We start from the raw sequence: 16563 nt of genomic DNA on the forward strand, positions 1-16563 counted from the left end.
CATAATCCTATATACTCGAGCACTAGTCAGGGATACACTATTGATATATAAAAGTTATGTTATGAGTGCTCACGTATCAATATTGAGATTCAATATTGCAGGAAAGTACGTAGACGCAACGGAGAAGATAAACACTAGATTGACCTCACGAGCATACCCATGAACCATACCCATCACTTCCATAGCTATAACCCATAATTTCCTTAGCTTTGACTCATTTAAAAAAAACTATTTTGAAATCACTCGGACATCACTCCGTCGTAATATTTTATGTATACTAATAATATCTTGTAATAATACAGAGCAAATATATATATATATATATATATGTAAATCGATTGAGAAAGTTTAGAGAAATATATTTTCAAGTTTCTATGAAATAATGAAACCTATTAAATTCTATTTATAATAGATTTTTGAATTATTAAAGTGAATTATTAAAGTATGAATTATTAAAGTGAATTATTAAAGTATGAATTACTAAAGTGAATTATTAAAGTATAAATTATTAAAGTGAATTATTAAAGTATGAATTATTAAAGTGAATTATTAAAGTATGAATTATTAAAGTGAATTATTAAAGTATGAATTATTAAAGTGAATTATTAAAGTTAAAGTAAAGTAAAAGTAAAGTAAAGGTAAAGTTAAAGTATAGTAAAAGTATAAAAACTATGTATGTATAATACGCGTATAAATATATATAATATTAATTTAAATCGTTATATATATTTAAAGAAATAAATTATAAATATCGTTATATTTATTATACTGGTTAAGTAATGAGTTGTCAAAAGTGATTCTAGATATTTATAAAAGTTTAATAATAAAGTTTTTTTTTTAAAACTGAAAACGTTTTTGTACGTTTGAAAATAGATTAATAGAATATTATGGAAACCAATTCTCCACTAGCTTTTGTCTAATTTTCGTAAATGACACTTTTTATTTTTATTTATAAATAGCTTTACAAATTATTCTGAATATCGTTAAGAGGAATAGATTTCTCAAATCATAGTGGACCTCTCAACAGAGACTTGTAATCATAATTCAATGTTTCTGATAATTCAATCATTTAATATATTTTTTTAATTTCGTCGATAATCATATTGAAACAAATACGTTCATATAAAGCATTATACTTTTAAATACTTTGTTGACATTTTCAATTTATAACATATACACATATACATACATATTCATATATGTTCATTTAATGGTTCGTGAATCATTGGAATTTGGTCGAGGTTTAAATGAATGTATAAACATAGTTTAAAATCCTTGAGATTTAACTTAACAAACATTGCTTATCGTGTCAGAATAATATAAAGATAAAGTTTAAATTTAGTCGGAAATTTCCGGGTCGTCACAGTACCTACCCGTTAACGAAATTTCGTCCCCGAAATTTGATAGAGGTCGTTATGGCTAACAATGAAAATGTTATTATGACGATTATGAAGTTTTATCATGTCTAAGAAGTATGGATAAAATAATTCGATTACTCAAAGCGTATGAGGGAAGTTATCGTAAATGAAGGAAATAAGATTATAGTGATTCGTCATATCTTTTAACGTCATCACAATTGATCTCCGAATTTAAAGAAAATCTTTGTAATCTATGTTGGATTTGATGCTTCAGTTGTAGTGACCCGAACTTTTCCATGTTTATATATATTAATTGAGATTGATATTTACATGATTAAATGTTTCCAACATGTTAAGCAATCAAACTTGTTAAGACTTGATTAATTGAAATATGTTTCATATAGACAATTGACCACCCAAGTTGATCGGTGATTCACGAACGTTAAAACTTGTAAAAACTATATGATGACATATATATGGATATATATATATATAGTTAACATGATACTATGATAAGAAAACATATCATAAAGTATATTAACAATGAACTACATATGTAAAAACAAGACTACTAACTTAATGATTTTTAAACGAGACATATATGTAACGATTATCGTTGTAAAGACATTTAATGTATATATATCATATTAAGAGATATTCATACATGATAATATCATGATAATATAATAATTTAAAATCTCATTTGATATTATAAACATTGGGTTAACAACATTTAACAAGATCGTTAACCTAAAGGTTTCAAAACAACACTTACATGTAACGACTAACGATGACTTAACGACTCAGTTAAAATGTATATACATGTAGTGTTTTAATATGTATTTATACACTTTTGAAAGACTTCAATACACTTATCAAAATACTTCTACTTAACAAAAATGCTTACAATTACATCCTCGTTCAGTTTCATCAACAATTCTACTCGTATGCACCCGTATTCGTACTCGTACAATACACAGCTTTTAGATGTATGTACTATTGGTATATACACTCCAATGATCAGCTCTTAGCAGCCCATGTGAGTCACCTAACACATGTGGGAACCATCATTTGGCAACTAGCATGAAATATCTCATAAAATTACAAAAATATGAGTAATCATTCATGACTTATTTACATGAAAACAAAATTACATATCCTTTATATCTAATCCATACACCAACGACCAAAAACACCTACAAACACTTTCATTCTTCAATTTTCTTCATCTAATTGATCTCTCTCAAGTTCTATCTTCAAGTTCTAAGTGTTCTTCATAAATTCCAAAAGTTCTAGTTTCATAAAATCAAGAATACTTTCAAGTTTGCTAGCTCACTTCCAATCTTGTAAGGTGATCATCCAACCTCAAGAAATCTTTGTTTCTTACAGTAGGTTATCATTCTAATACAAGGTAATAATCATATTCAAACTTTGGTTCAATTTCTATAACTATAACAATCTTATTTCAAGTGATGATCTTACTTGAACTTGTTTTCGTGTCATGATTCTGCTTCAAGAACTTCGAGCCATCCAAGGATCCATTGAAGCTAGATCCATTTTTCTCTTTTCCAGTAGGTTTATCCAAGGAAATTAAGGTAGTAATGATGTTCATAACATCATTCGATTCATACATATAAAGCTATCTTATTCGAAGGTTTAAACTTGTAATCACTAGAACATAGTTTAGTTAATTCTAAACTTGTTCGCAAACAAAAGTTAATCCTTCTAACTTGACTTTTAAAATCAACTAAACACATGTTCTATATCTATATGATATGCTAACTTAATGATTTAAAACCTGGAAACACGAAAAACACCGTAAAACCGGATTTACGCCGTCGTAGTAACACCACGGGCTGTTTTGGGTTAGTTAATTAAAAACTATGATAAACTTTGATTTAAAAGTTGTTATTCTGAGAAAATGATTTTTATTATGAACATGAAACTATATCCAAAAATTATGGTTAAACTCAAAGTGGAAGTATGTTTTCTAAAATGGTCATCTAGACGTCGTTCTTTCGACTGAAATGACTACCTTTACAAAAACGACTTGTAACTTATTTTTCCGACTATAAACCTATACTTTTTCTATTTAGATTCATAAAATAGAGTTCAATATGAAACCATAGCAATTTGATTCACTCAAAACGGATTTAAAATGAAGAAGTTATGGGTAAAACAAGATTGGATAATTTTTCTCATTTTAGCTACGTGAAAATTGATAACAAATCTATTCCAACCATAACTTAATCAACTTGTATTGTATATTATGTAATCTTGAGATACCATAGACACGTATACAATGTTTCGACCTATCATGTCGACACATCTATATATATTTCGGAACAACCATAGACACTCTATATGTGAATGTTGGAGTTAGCTATACAGGGTTGAGGTTGATTCCAAAATATATATAGTTTGAGTTGTGATCAATACTGAGATACGTATACACTGGGTCGTGGATTGATTCAAGATAATATTTATCGATTTATTTCTGTACATCTAACTGTGGACAACTAGTTATAGGTTACTAACGAGGACAGCTGACTTAATAAACTTAAAACATCAAAATATATTAAAAGTGTTGTAAATATATTTTGAACATACTTTAATATATATGTATATATTGTTATAGGTTCGTGAATCAACAGTGGCCAAGTCTTACTTCCCGACGAAGTAAAAATCTGTGAAAGTGAGTTATAGTCCCACTTTTAAAATCTAATATTTTTGGGATGAGAATACATGCAGGTTTTATAAATGATTTACAAAATAGACACAAGTACGTGAAACTACATTCTATGGTTGAATTATCGAAATCGAATATGCCCCTTTTTATTAAGTCTGGTAATCTAAGAATTAGGGAACAGACACCCTAATTGACGCGAACTCTAAAGATAGATCTATCGGGCCTAACAAGCCCCATCCAAAGTACCGGATGCTTTAGTACTTCGAAATTTATATCATGTCCGATGGAGGATCCCGGAATGATGGGGATATTTTTATATGCATATTGTGAATGTCGGTTACCAGGTGTTCAATCCATATGAATGATATTTTTATCTCTATGTATGGGATGTGTATTGAAATATGAAATCTTGTGGTCTATTATTATGATTTGATATATATAGGTTAAACCTATAACTCACCAACATTTTTGTTGACGTTTAAAGTATGTTTATTCTCAGGTGAATATTAAGAGCTTCCGCTGTTGCATACTAAAATAAGGACAAGATTTGGAGTCCATGTTTGTATGATATTGTGTAAAAACTGCATTCAAGAAACTGATTTCGATGTAACATATTTGTATTGTAAACCATTATGTAATGGTCGTGTGTAAACAGGATATTTTAGATTATCATTATTTGATAATCTACGTAAAGCTTTTTAAACCTTTATTTATGAAATAAAGGTTATGGTTTGTTTTAAAAATGAATGCAGTCTTTGAAAAACGTCTCATATAGAGGTCAAAACCTCGCAACGAAATCAATTAATATGGAACGTTTTTAATCAATAAGAACGGGACATTTCAGTTGTTATCCGAGCGTTGGTCTTAGAGAACCAGAAAATTTGCATTAGTGTGTCTTATCGAGTTTGTTAGGATGCATTAGTGAGTCTGGACTTCGACCGTGTTTTCTTTAAAAATGATTGCTTAACATTTTTATTGGAAACTATATATTTTTAACATATGAATATTATGTGATATATTAATCTCTTAACGTGTTTGATATTATGTGATAGATGTCTACCTCTAGAACAAGTCCCATTGACTCACCTAATAATAATGAAGAGTCAAATGTAAATTGGAATGATTTGTGGACTGATTCACAAGTTCCCGAAGAGGAACCGGAAGAAGAGTCGGAACCGGAAGAAGAGTCGGAACCGGAAGAAGAATCGGAACCGGATGAAGAAATAGAACCGGTGGGGGAAATAATAAAACGGTTAAGTAAAAGAAAATCCTCAACCAACCGACCAAAGTTAATTATGGTCAATGGTGTTTCCGCCAAGGAAGCAAAATATTGGGAGGATTACCAATTCTCCGATGAATCGGATTCCGACGAGAATTCCGATGATGTTATAGAAATTACCCCAACTGAATTTAAAAAGGCAAAAGAAAATAATAAGGGAAAGGGCATAAAAATAGAGAAATCTAATTCCAACCCCGATGAACTTTATATGTATCGTCAACCCCCGAAGTCCTTAAGTTGTAACAATGACCCGGGAACCTCTAAACCACCAGGTTTTTCTAAACCAATGTGGACAACGAAGGCTCGTATTAGGGGAACATCATATATCCCTAGAAACTTGGCAAAACGAACCAAAACCGAAGAAGAAGAAATGAGCGAGTCGGAATAAGATAGTTGTATTCGTGTGGTGTAATATATGTAATATAGTGTTCTTATGCTTTATGATATATGTAAAAATTGCTTGTATTAATAAGTATTTTTTTATGAATCTAACTCTTGTCTATTTTACAGTTTAAAAACACAAAATGGATAGACAACCCAATATTTTAAGAGACCTACCCGGAGACATGATTGATGAAATCTTGTCTAGAGTCGGCCAGAATTCTTCGGCACAACTATTTAAGGCGAGATCAGTTTGTAAGACATTCGAAGAACGTTCCAAGAATGTCTTGGTTTATAAGAGACTTTCGTTTGAAAGATGGGGGATATCACATTGGGAAACCCATAAGTTACGATGTGTTTACTTTGATGCATATATCGCGGGGAACCCAAATGCTATTTTATGCAACGGGTTAAGAAATTATTTTGACTCAATATATCCGAATATTGGACTTCGTGATTTAGAAAAAGCGGCTAACATGCAACATAAAGAAGCATGTTATGCTTACGGATTAGTAATGTTCGCTTCTCACCAAAGTGAGAACAAGAACATCGGGCTACAACTATTAAACAAAACGTTTCCACAAGTGACGGAGTCGGTAATTGGGGTAAGAAATGAGGTTTTTAGATTATTACGGGACTGTTGGACATTACGTAACCCTCGTCCCTTTGATGACGTTACAACACGCTGTCTTATCAACGGCCATAACGGTTATGTTGCACAAGACCAAGGATGGGAAGTAGTCCTAGTAAAACCAGAATGCATGACTTGTTTCTGGACGTATGAATTACGTGTCTTTATTGCCTTTGCTGAACGACTTGTGTACTAGCTAGAATTGTCTTCACAACTATCTTGTATCAAAGTTATTGTGTGCTATATTTCATGCTTTATGTAAAATAAGCGGTATTGTAAGTTTGTAAAATATTGTATAAAAGTTTGAACGCGAAATATTATTATAATCAGTTTTTCATATAGAATTGTAGTAGTTGAATTGTATATTAGCTACTAAGTATGAACTTAACGGGTAGGTACTACCCGAATTTAAACTTATAAAACGCTAATATGAAGAAAAAGCTTTTATAAATGAGTTCATATTATGCTACGAAATACTATTAACTACTCTTAATATTCTGTATGATTAACTTGTTCCATTTAACTATTTTGAAGGAAATGGCACCGACTACTCGACACACCGTGAATATGAATGAAGAGGAATTCCGTACTTTTCTAGCTTCAAACATAGCCGCAGTACAGGCTGCGCTACATACCAACAATAACCTTGGATCTAGCAGTACAGGAAATCGTGTAGGATGCACCTACAAAGAATTCACTGCCTGCAAACCTTTGGAATTTGATGGAACCGAAGGACCGATCGGATTGAAACGGTGGACCGAGAAGGTTGAATCGGTGTTTGCCATAAGTAAGTGTACTGAAGAGGACAAAGTGAAGTACGCTACGCATACCTTCACAGGTTCTGCGTTAACATGGTGGAATACCTATCTAGAGCAAGTGGGACAAGATGATGCGTACGCACTACCGTGGTCAGCATTCAAGCACTTGATGAACGAGAAGTACCGTCCCAGAACCGAGGTCAATAAGCTCAAGACAGAACTTAGAGGGTTACGAACCCAAGGATTTGATATTACCACGTACGAAAGACGATTCACAGAATTGTGCCTATTGTGTCCGGGAGCATTCGAAGATGAGGAAGAGAAGATCGACGCGTTTGTGAAAGGATTACCGGAAAGAATCCAAGAAGATATAAGTTCACACGAGCCCGCCTCCATACAACAGGCATGTAGAATGGCTCACAAACTAGTGAACCAGATTGAAGAAAGAATTAAAGAACAGACTGCTAAAGAGGCCAATGTGAAGCAAGTCAAAAGAAAGTGGGAGGAAAACGGTGATAAGAATCACCAATACAACAACAACAGCAATTACAACAATAATCGCAACAATTATCCCAACAATCGCAACATCAATCGCAACTACAACAAACGGCCCAACAACAACAACAACAACAACAGCAACTACAACAATCATCCCAACAACAATAATAACCGCAACAACAACAACAATCAGAAGCAGCTATGCCAAAGGTGTGAAAAGAATCACTCGGGGTTCTGCACCAAATTTTGCAACAAGTGTAAAAGAAATGGTCATAGCGCGGCGAAGTGTGAGGTCTACGGACCAGGGGTTAATAGAACGAAAGGAACAAATGGTGTCGGAACGAGTAATGGCGGAGCAAGTAGTGTCGGAGCAAGTTATGCCAATGTAGTTTGTTATAAATGTGGAAAACCAGGCCACATTATTAGAAATTGCCCGAACCAGGAGAACACGAATGGACAAGGCCGTGGAAGAGTTTTCAATATTAATGCGGTAGAGGCACAGGAAGACCCGGAGCTTGTTACGGGTACGTTTCTTATTGACAATAAATCTGCTTACGTTTTATTTGATTCGGGTGCGGATAGAAGCTATATGAGTAGAGATTTTTGTGCTAAATTAAGTTGTCCATTGACGCCTTTGGATAGTAAATTTTTACTCTAATTAGCAAATGGTAAATTAATTTCAGCAGATAATATATGTCGGAATCGAGAAATTAAACTGGTTAGCGAAACATTTAAGATTGATTTGATACCAGTAGAGTTAGGGAGTTTTGATGTGATAATCGGTATGGACTGGTTGAAAGAAGTGAAAGCGGAGATCGTTTGTTACAAAAATGCAATTCGCATTATACGAGAAAAAGGAAAACCCTTAATGGTGTACGGAGAAAAGGGCAACACGAAGCTACATCTTATTAGTAATTTGAAGGCACAAAAACTAATAAGAAAAGGTTGCTATGCTGTTCTAGCACACGTCGAGAAAGTACAAACTGAAGAAAAGAGCATCAATGATGTTCCCATTGCAAAAGAATTTCCCGATGTATTTCTGAAAGAATTACCGGGATTACCCCCACATCGATCCGTTGAATTTCAAATAGATCTTGTACCAGGAGCTGCACCAATAGCTCGTGCTCCTTACAGACTCGCACCCAGCGAGATGAAAGAACTGCAAAGCCAATTACAAGAACTTTTAGAGCGTGGTTTCATTCGACCAAGCACATCACCGTGGGGAGCTCCTGTTTTGTTTGTCAAGAAGAAAGATGGTACATTCAGGTTGTGTATCGACTACCGAGAGTTGAACAAACTTACCATCAAGAACCGCTACCCACTACCGAGAATCGACGACTTATTTGATCAACTACAAGGCTCGTCTGTTTATTCAAAGATTGACTTACGTTCCGGGTATCATCAAATGCGGGTGAAAGAAGATGATATTCCAAAGACTGCTTTCAGAACACGTTACGGTCATTACGAGTTTATGGTCATGCCGTTTGGTTTAACTAATGCACCAGCTGTGTTCATGGACCTTATGAACCGAGTGTGTGGACCATACCTTGACAAGTTTGTCATTGTTTTCATTGATGACATACTTATTTACTCAAAGAATGACCAAGAACACGGTGAACATTTGAGAAAGGTGTTAGAAGTATTGAGGAAGGAAGAATTGTACGCTAAGTTTTCAAAGTGTGCATTTTGGTTGGAAGAAGTTCAATTCCTCGGTCACATAGTGAACAAAGAAGGTATTAAGGTGGATCCGACAAAGATAGAAACTGTTGAAAAGTGGGAAACCCCGAAAACTCCGAAACACATACGCCAGTTTTTAGGACTAGCTGGTTACTACAGAAGGTTCATCCAAGACTTTTCCAGAATAGCAAAACCCTTGACTGCATTAACGCATAAAGGGAAGAAATTTGAATGGAATGATGAACAAGAGAAAGCGTTTCAGTTATTGAAGAAAAAGCTAACTACGGCACCTATATTGTCATTGCCTGAAGGGAATGATGATTTTGTGATTTATTGTGATGCATCAAAGCAAGGTCTCGGTTGTGTATTAATGCAACGAACGAAGGTGATTGCTTATGCGTCTAGACAATTGAAGATTCACGAACAAAATTATACGACGCATGATTTGGAATTAGGCGCGGTTGTTTTTGCATTAAAGACTTGGAGGCACTACTTATATGGGGTCAAAAGTATTATATATACCGACCACAAAAGTCTTCAACACATATTTAATCAGAAACAACTGAATATGAGGCAGCGTAGGTGGATTGAATTATTGAATGATTACGACTTTGAGATTCGTTACCACCCGGGGAAGGCAAATGTGGTAGCCGATGCCTTGAGCAGGAAGGACAGAGAACCCATTCGAGTAAAATCTATGAATATAATGATTCATAATAACATTACTACTCAAATAAAGGAGGCGCAACAAGGAGTTTTAAAAGAGGGAAATTTAAAGGATGAAATACCCAAAGGATCGGAGAAGCATCTTAATATTCGGGAAGACGGAACCCGGTATAGGGCTGAAAGGATTTGGGTACCAAAATTTGGAGATATGAGAGAAATGGTACTTAGAGAAGCTCATAAAACCAGATACTCAATACATCCTGGAACGGGGAAGATGTACAAGGATCTCAAGAAACATTTTTGGTGGCCGGGTATGAAAGCCGATGTTGCTAAATACGTAGGAGAATGTTTGACGTGTTCTAAGGTCAAAGCTGAGCATCAGAAACCATCAGGTCTACTTCAACAACCCGAAATCCCGGAATGGAAATGGGAAAACATTACCATGGATTTCATCACTAAATTGCCAAGGACTGCAAGTGGTTTTGATACTATTTGGGTAATAGTTGATCGTCTCACCAAATCAGCACACTTCCTACCAATAAGAGAAGATGACAAGATGGAGAAGTTAGCACGACTGTATTTGAAGGAAGTCGTCTCCAGACATGGAATACCAATCTCTATTATCTCTGATAGGGATGGCAGATTTATTTCAAGATTCTGGCAGACATTACAGCAAGCATTAGGAACTCGTCTAGACATGAGTACTGCCTATCATCCACAAACTGATGGGCAGAGCGAAAGGACGATACAAACGCTTGAAGACATGCTACGAGCATGTGTTATTGATTTTGGAAACAGTTGGGATCGACATCTACCGTTAGCAGAATTTTCCTACAACAACAGCTACCATTCAAGCATTGAAATGGCGCCGTTTGAAGCACTTTATGGTAGAAAGTGCAGGTCTCCGATTTGTTGGAGTGAAGTGGGGGATAGACAGATTACGGGTCCGGAGATTATACAAGAAACTACCGAGAAGATCATCCAAATTCAACAACGGTTGAAAACCGCCCAAAGTCGACAAAAGAGCTACGCTGACATTAAAAGAAAAGATATAGAATTTGAAATTGGAGAGATGGTCATGCTTAAAGTTGCACCTTGGAAAGGCGTTGTTCGATTTGGTAAACGAGGGAAATTAAATCCAAGGTATATTGGACCATTCAAGATTATTGATCGTGTCGGACCAGTAGCTTACCGACTAGAGTTACCTCAACAACTCGCGGCTGTACATAACACTTTCCACGTCTCGAATTTAAAGAAATGTTTTGCTAAAGAAGATCTCACTATTCCGTTAGATGAAATCCAAATCAACGAAAAACTTCAATTCATCGAAGAACCCGTCGAAATAATGGATCGTGAGGTTAAAAGACTTAAGCAAAACAAGATACCAATTGTTAAGGTTCGATGGAATGCTCGTAGAGGACCTGAGTTCACCTGGGAGCGTGAAGATCAGATGAAGAAGAAATACCCGCATCTATTTCCAGAAGATTCGTCAACACCTTCAACAGCTTAAAATTTCGGGACGAAATTTATTTAACGAGTAGGTACTGTAGTGACCCGAACTTTTCCATGTTTATATATATTAATTGAGATTGATATTTACATGATTAAATGTTTCCAACATGTTAAGCAATCAAACTTGTTAAGACTTGATTAATTGAAATATGTTTCATATAGACAATTGACCACCCAAGTTGATCGGTGATTCACGAACGTTAAAACTTGTAAAAACTATATGATGACATATATATGGATATATATATATATAGTTAACATGATACTATGATAAGAAAACATATCATAAAGTATATTAACAATGAACTACATATGTAAAAACAAGACTACTAACTTAATGATTTTTAAACGAGACATATATGTAACGATTATCGTTGTAAAGACATTTAATGTATATATATCATATTAAGAGATATTCATACATTATAATATCATGATAATATAATAATTTAAAATCTCATTTGATATTATAAACATTGGGTTAACAACATTTAACAAGATCGTTAACCTAAAGGTTTCAAAACAACACTTACATGTAACGACTAACGATGACTTAACGACTCAGTTAAAATGTATATACATGTAGTGTTTTAATATGTATTTATACACTTTTGAAAGACTTCAATACACTTATCAAAATACTTCTACTTAACAAAAATGCTTACAATTACATCCTCGTTCAGTTTCATCAACAATTCTACTCGTATGCACCCGTATTCGTACTCGTACAATACACAGCTTTTAGATGTATGTACTATTGGTATATACACTCCAATGATCAGCTCTTAGCAGCCCATGTGAGTCACCTAACACATGTGGGAACCATCATTTGGCAACTAGCATGAAATATCTCATAAAATTACAAAAATATGAGTAATCATTCATGACTTATTTACATGAAAACAAAATTACATATCCTTTATATCTAATCCATACACCAACGACCAAAAACACCTACAAACACTTTCATTCTTCAATTTTCTTCATCTAATTGATCTCTCTCAAGTTCTATCTTCAAGTTCTAAGTGTTCTTCATAAATTCCAAAAGTTCTAGTTTCATAAAATCAAGAATACTTTCAAGTTTGCTAGCTCACTTCCAATCTTGTAAGGTGATCATCCAACCTCAAGAAATCTTTGTTTCTTACAGTAGGTTATCATTCTAATACAAGGTAATAATCATATTCAAACTTTGGTTCAATTTCTATAACTATAACAATCTTATTTCAAGTGATGATCTTACTTGAACTTGTTTTCGTGTCATGATTCTGCTTCAAGAACTTCGAGCCATCCAAGGATCCATTGAAGCTAGATCCATTTTTCTCTTTTCCAGTAGGTTTATCCAAGGAAATTAAGGTAGTAATGATGTTCATAACATCATTCGATTCATACATATAAAGCTATCTTATTCGAAGGTTTAAACTTGTAATCACTAGAACATAGTTTAGTTAATTCTAAACTTGTTCGCAAACAAAAGTTAATCCTTCTAACTTGACTTTTAAAATCAACTAAACATATGTTCTATATCTATATGATATGCTAACTTAATGATTTAAAACCTGGAAACACGAAAAACACCGTAAAACCGGATTTACGCCGTCGTAGTAACACCGCGGGCTGTTTTGGGTTAGTTAATTAAAAACTATGATAAACTTTGATTTAAAAGTTGTTATTCTGAGAAAATGATTTTTATTATGAACATGAAACTATATCCAAAAATTATGGTTAAACTCAAAGTGAAAGTATGTTTTCTAAAATGGTCATCTAGACGTCGTTCTTTCGACTGAAATGACTACCTTTACAAAAACGACTTGTAACTTATTTTTCCGACTATAAACCTATACTTTTTCTATTTAGATTCATAAAATAGAGTTCAATATGAAACCATAGCAATTTGATTCACTCAAAACGGATTTAAAATGAAGAAGTTATGGGTAAAACAAGATTGGATAATTTTTCTCATTTTAGCTACGTGAAAATTGGTAACAAATCTATTCCAACCATAACTTAATCAACTTGTATTGTATATTATGTAATCTTGAGATACCATAGACACGTATACAATGTTTCGACCTATCATGTCGACACATCTATATATATTTCGGAACAACCATAGACACTCTATATGTGAATGTTGGAGTTAGCTATACAGGGTTGAGGTTGATTCCAAAATATATATAGTTTGAGTTGTGATCAATACTGAGATACGTATACACTGGGTCGTGGATTGATTCAAGATAATATTTATCGATTTATTTCTGTACATCTAACTGTGGACAACTAGTTATAGGTTACTAACGAGGACAGCTGACTTAATAAACTTAAAACATCAAAATATATTAAAAGTGTTGTAAATATATTTTGAACATACTTTAATATATATGTATATATTGTTATAGGTTCGTGAATCAACAGTGGCCAAGTCTTACTTCCCGACGAAGTAAAAATCTGTGAAAGTGAGTTATAGTCCCACTTTTAAAATCTAATATTTTTGGGATGAGAATACATGCAGGTTTTATAAATGATTTACAAAATAGACACAAGTACGTGAAACTACATTCTATGGTTGAATTATCGAAATCGAATATGCCCCTTTTTATTAAGTCTGGTAATCTAAGAATTAGGGAACAGACACCCTAATTGACGCGAACTCTAAAGATAGATCTATCGGGCCTAACAAGCCCCATCCAAAGTACCGGATGCTTTAGTACTTCGAAATTTATATCATGTCCGATGGAGGATCCCGGAATGATGGGGATATTTTTATATGCATATTGTGAATGTCGGTTACCAGGTGTTCAATCCATATGAATGATATTTTTATCTCTATGTATGGGATGTGTATTGAAATATGAAATCTTGTGGTCTATTATTATGATTTGATATATATAGGTTAAACCTATAACTCACCAACATTTTTGTTGACGTTTAAAGTATGTTTATTCTCAGGTGAATATTAAGAGCTTCTGCTGTTGCATACTAAAATAAGGACAAGATTTGAAGTCCATGTTTGTATGATATTGTGTAAAAACTGCATTCAAGAAACTGATTTCGATGTAACATATTTGTATTGTAAACCATTATGTAATGGTCGTGTGTAAACAGGATATTTTAGATTATCATTATTTGATAATCTACGTAAAGCTTTTTAAACCTTTATTTATGAAATAAAGGTTATGGTTTGTTTTAAAAATGAATGCAGTCTTTGAAAAACGTCTCATATAGAGGTCAAAACCTCGCAACGAAATCAATTAATATGGAACGTTTTTAATCAATAAGAACGGGACATTTCATCAGTGATTATGGAGATTATGATTCTCTTCGAATTAATACGATAATCCATCTTGATTTCTCTGTCGGGTATTTCACTATAAATCCACCTCCTTCGTTTCCTTATAACTCACACCTTCTATTCTTTCTCCCTCAACTCATATTTTAAAGTATTTGTCAATATGCTTCATCCAGTACTGATTCTCGATATACTCCTCACTTTCATATCTGTCGTTCTTCTTTTTCATCTGCCTCCGGAAGAATCTATTTACTTCTACTATACTCTCGGTTTTATAGTGTTTTTAGTTCTTCCGTGTCTTTATATTGCTATATGCATCGATATATACGGTTTATAATTTTTGGGTGGTTGTTGGGTTTTATATCTTCCCTTATATTTCAAAGCCCCTGCTTTTGTCTTCTATAATCATTGACATCCACAGTTAACGCTCCTTTCTATTTGCTGCGATTTATACTCCAATTTCTATTTTGGAGTTTTGTCCTTTCGTTTCTTCTTCTTGCGATTAAGCAACGTTTGTAATGGTCCAGTATTCGCAGATATGAATTTCAGAATGAACATAGTTAATGTTCTAAGAAGGAAATGGTAATGGCACGATCTTGATTTGTTAATTTATCAGAATACCCTGAAAAGACCGAATCATCAAGAAAATATATTCTTGATATTTTTAGAGATTAAATAGAATACAAGAGTCGTGTAACATGGAACATGATGACGGCATGGTCTGTGAATCGTCATGTCCCATTAGAAACTCAGCATGACTTACTGTAATATAATCACGTTGATCAAGTGTCATTATATTATACTAACTCATGCTTCAGTTCCCAGCACTACTTCAAAACATTCATAATTTAAACTCGAAAGTTTATAGAATATAGAAACTAATAGTTTCTTATATGATGTAACATTGATAGCGCAAAGAGATAAATGACTTCAGATAAGATTAGTTGTGAAAATATCTTCAGAAATATCGCGGATATTTATAATGAAAGATATGATAATATCTTAGAATTTCTAATATTGATGGATGATGATGAAGATTTGTCTGTAAAGGTTTAGAATAAAGAGTAAGGTATTCGTTAATGACTTTAGCAGGCACTGAATCATTTGGATTCTTTGAAGGCAGATTTAGTCTTTGTGATTTGTCCACAGCCTCCTTCATAGTTTGTTCAATCCGTTTTCCAGTTCCAAACCTTCTCTTTTTCTCAGCTTTTCCACCTTACTATTCTTTGTCATCAAACTTTTTACTGTTAAGATCGTTTACAGTTTTTGATGCTTCATCAGTATTTCGAGAACTAGTTCGCAGTTTAAGGTGTTTTTCAGAAACTTCACATTCAAAGTATATAAGTCCAGAAGATAGACACATATAATTGTTGGCGTAGACATGCTGCGAGATTTCAAAATACTGATTGTTAATTTCTGATGATTCATATGGCAATTCTCGTTACAAGATGCAGATGAGTAAATGATGGGATTTTGATAAATATAAAGATTTTTCGGAAAGTCAAAGATCAATGAAGTTGTTAATAAGTTTACTGCTAATGTGGCGAGATATGAAAGGTTCCCCGGTAATAATGATGAAGGGGTAATCATTATAATAAGGCTTATTCGAATGAACAATTGAAGTTGGTTTGCTGGAGCTGTGACAAAATCGTCTATTTTTAGAAGGGATTGAAAAGTTATTTTAGCTAGTAAATGCCAAAAGGTCTGACATGGATACATGTTAAATTATGACTTTGGTTTCAAGAGTTTTTCAGGTACGTAACTGTGGATAACATGTGGTTGGATCATCATCTCGATTGTTCATTATTTGAAGTGTCTTCAGGTATTT

This window comes from Rutidosis leptorrhynchoides, chromosome 3 (assembly GCF_046630445.1).
Source record: "Rutidosis leptorrhynchoides isolate AG116_Rl617_1_P2 chromosome 3, CSIRO_AGI_Rlap_v1, whole genome shotgun sequence".
Classification (NCBI taxonomy): Eukaryota; Viridiplantae; Streptophyta; class Magnoliopsida; order Asterales; family Asteraceae; genus Rutidosis; species Rutidosis leptorrhynchoides.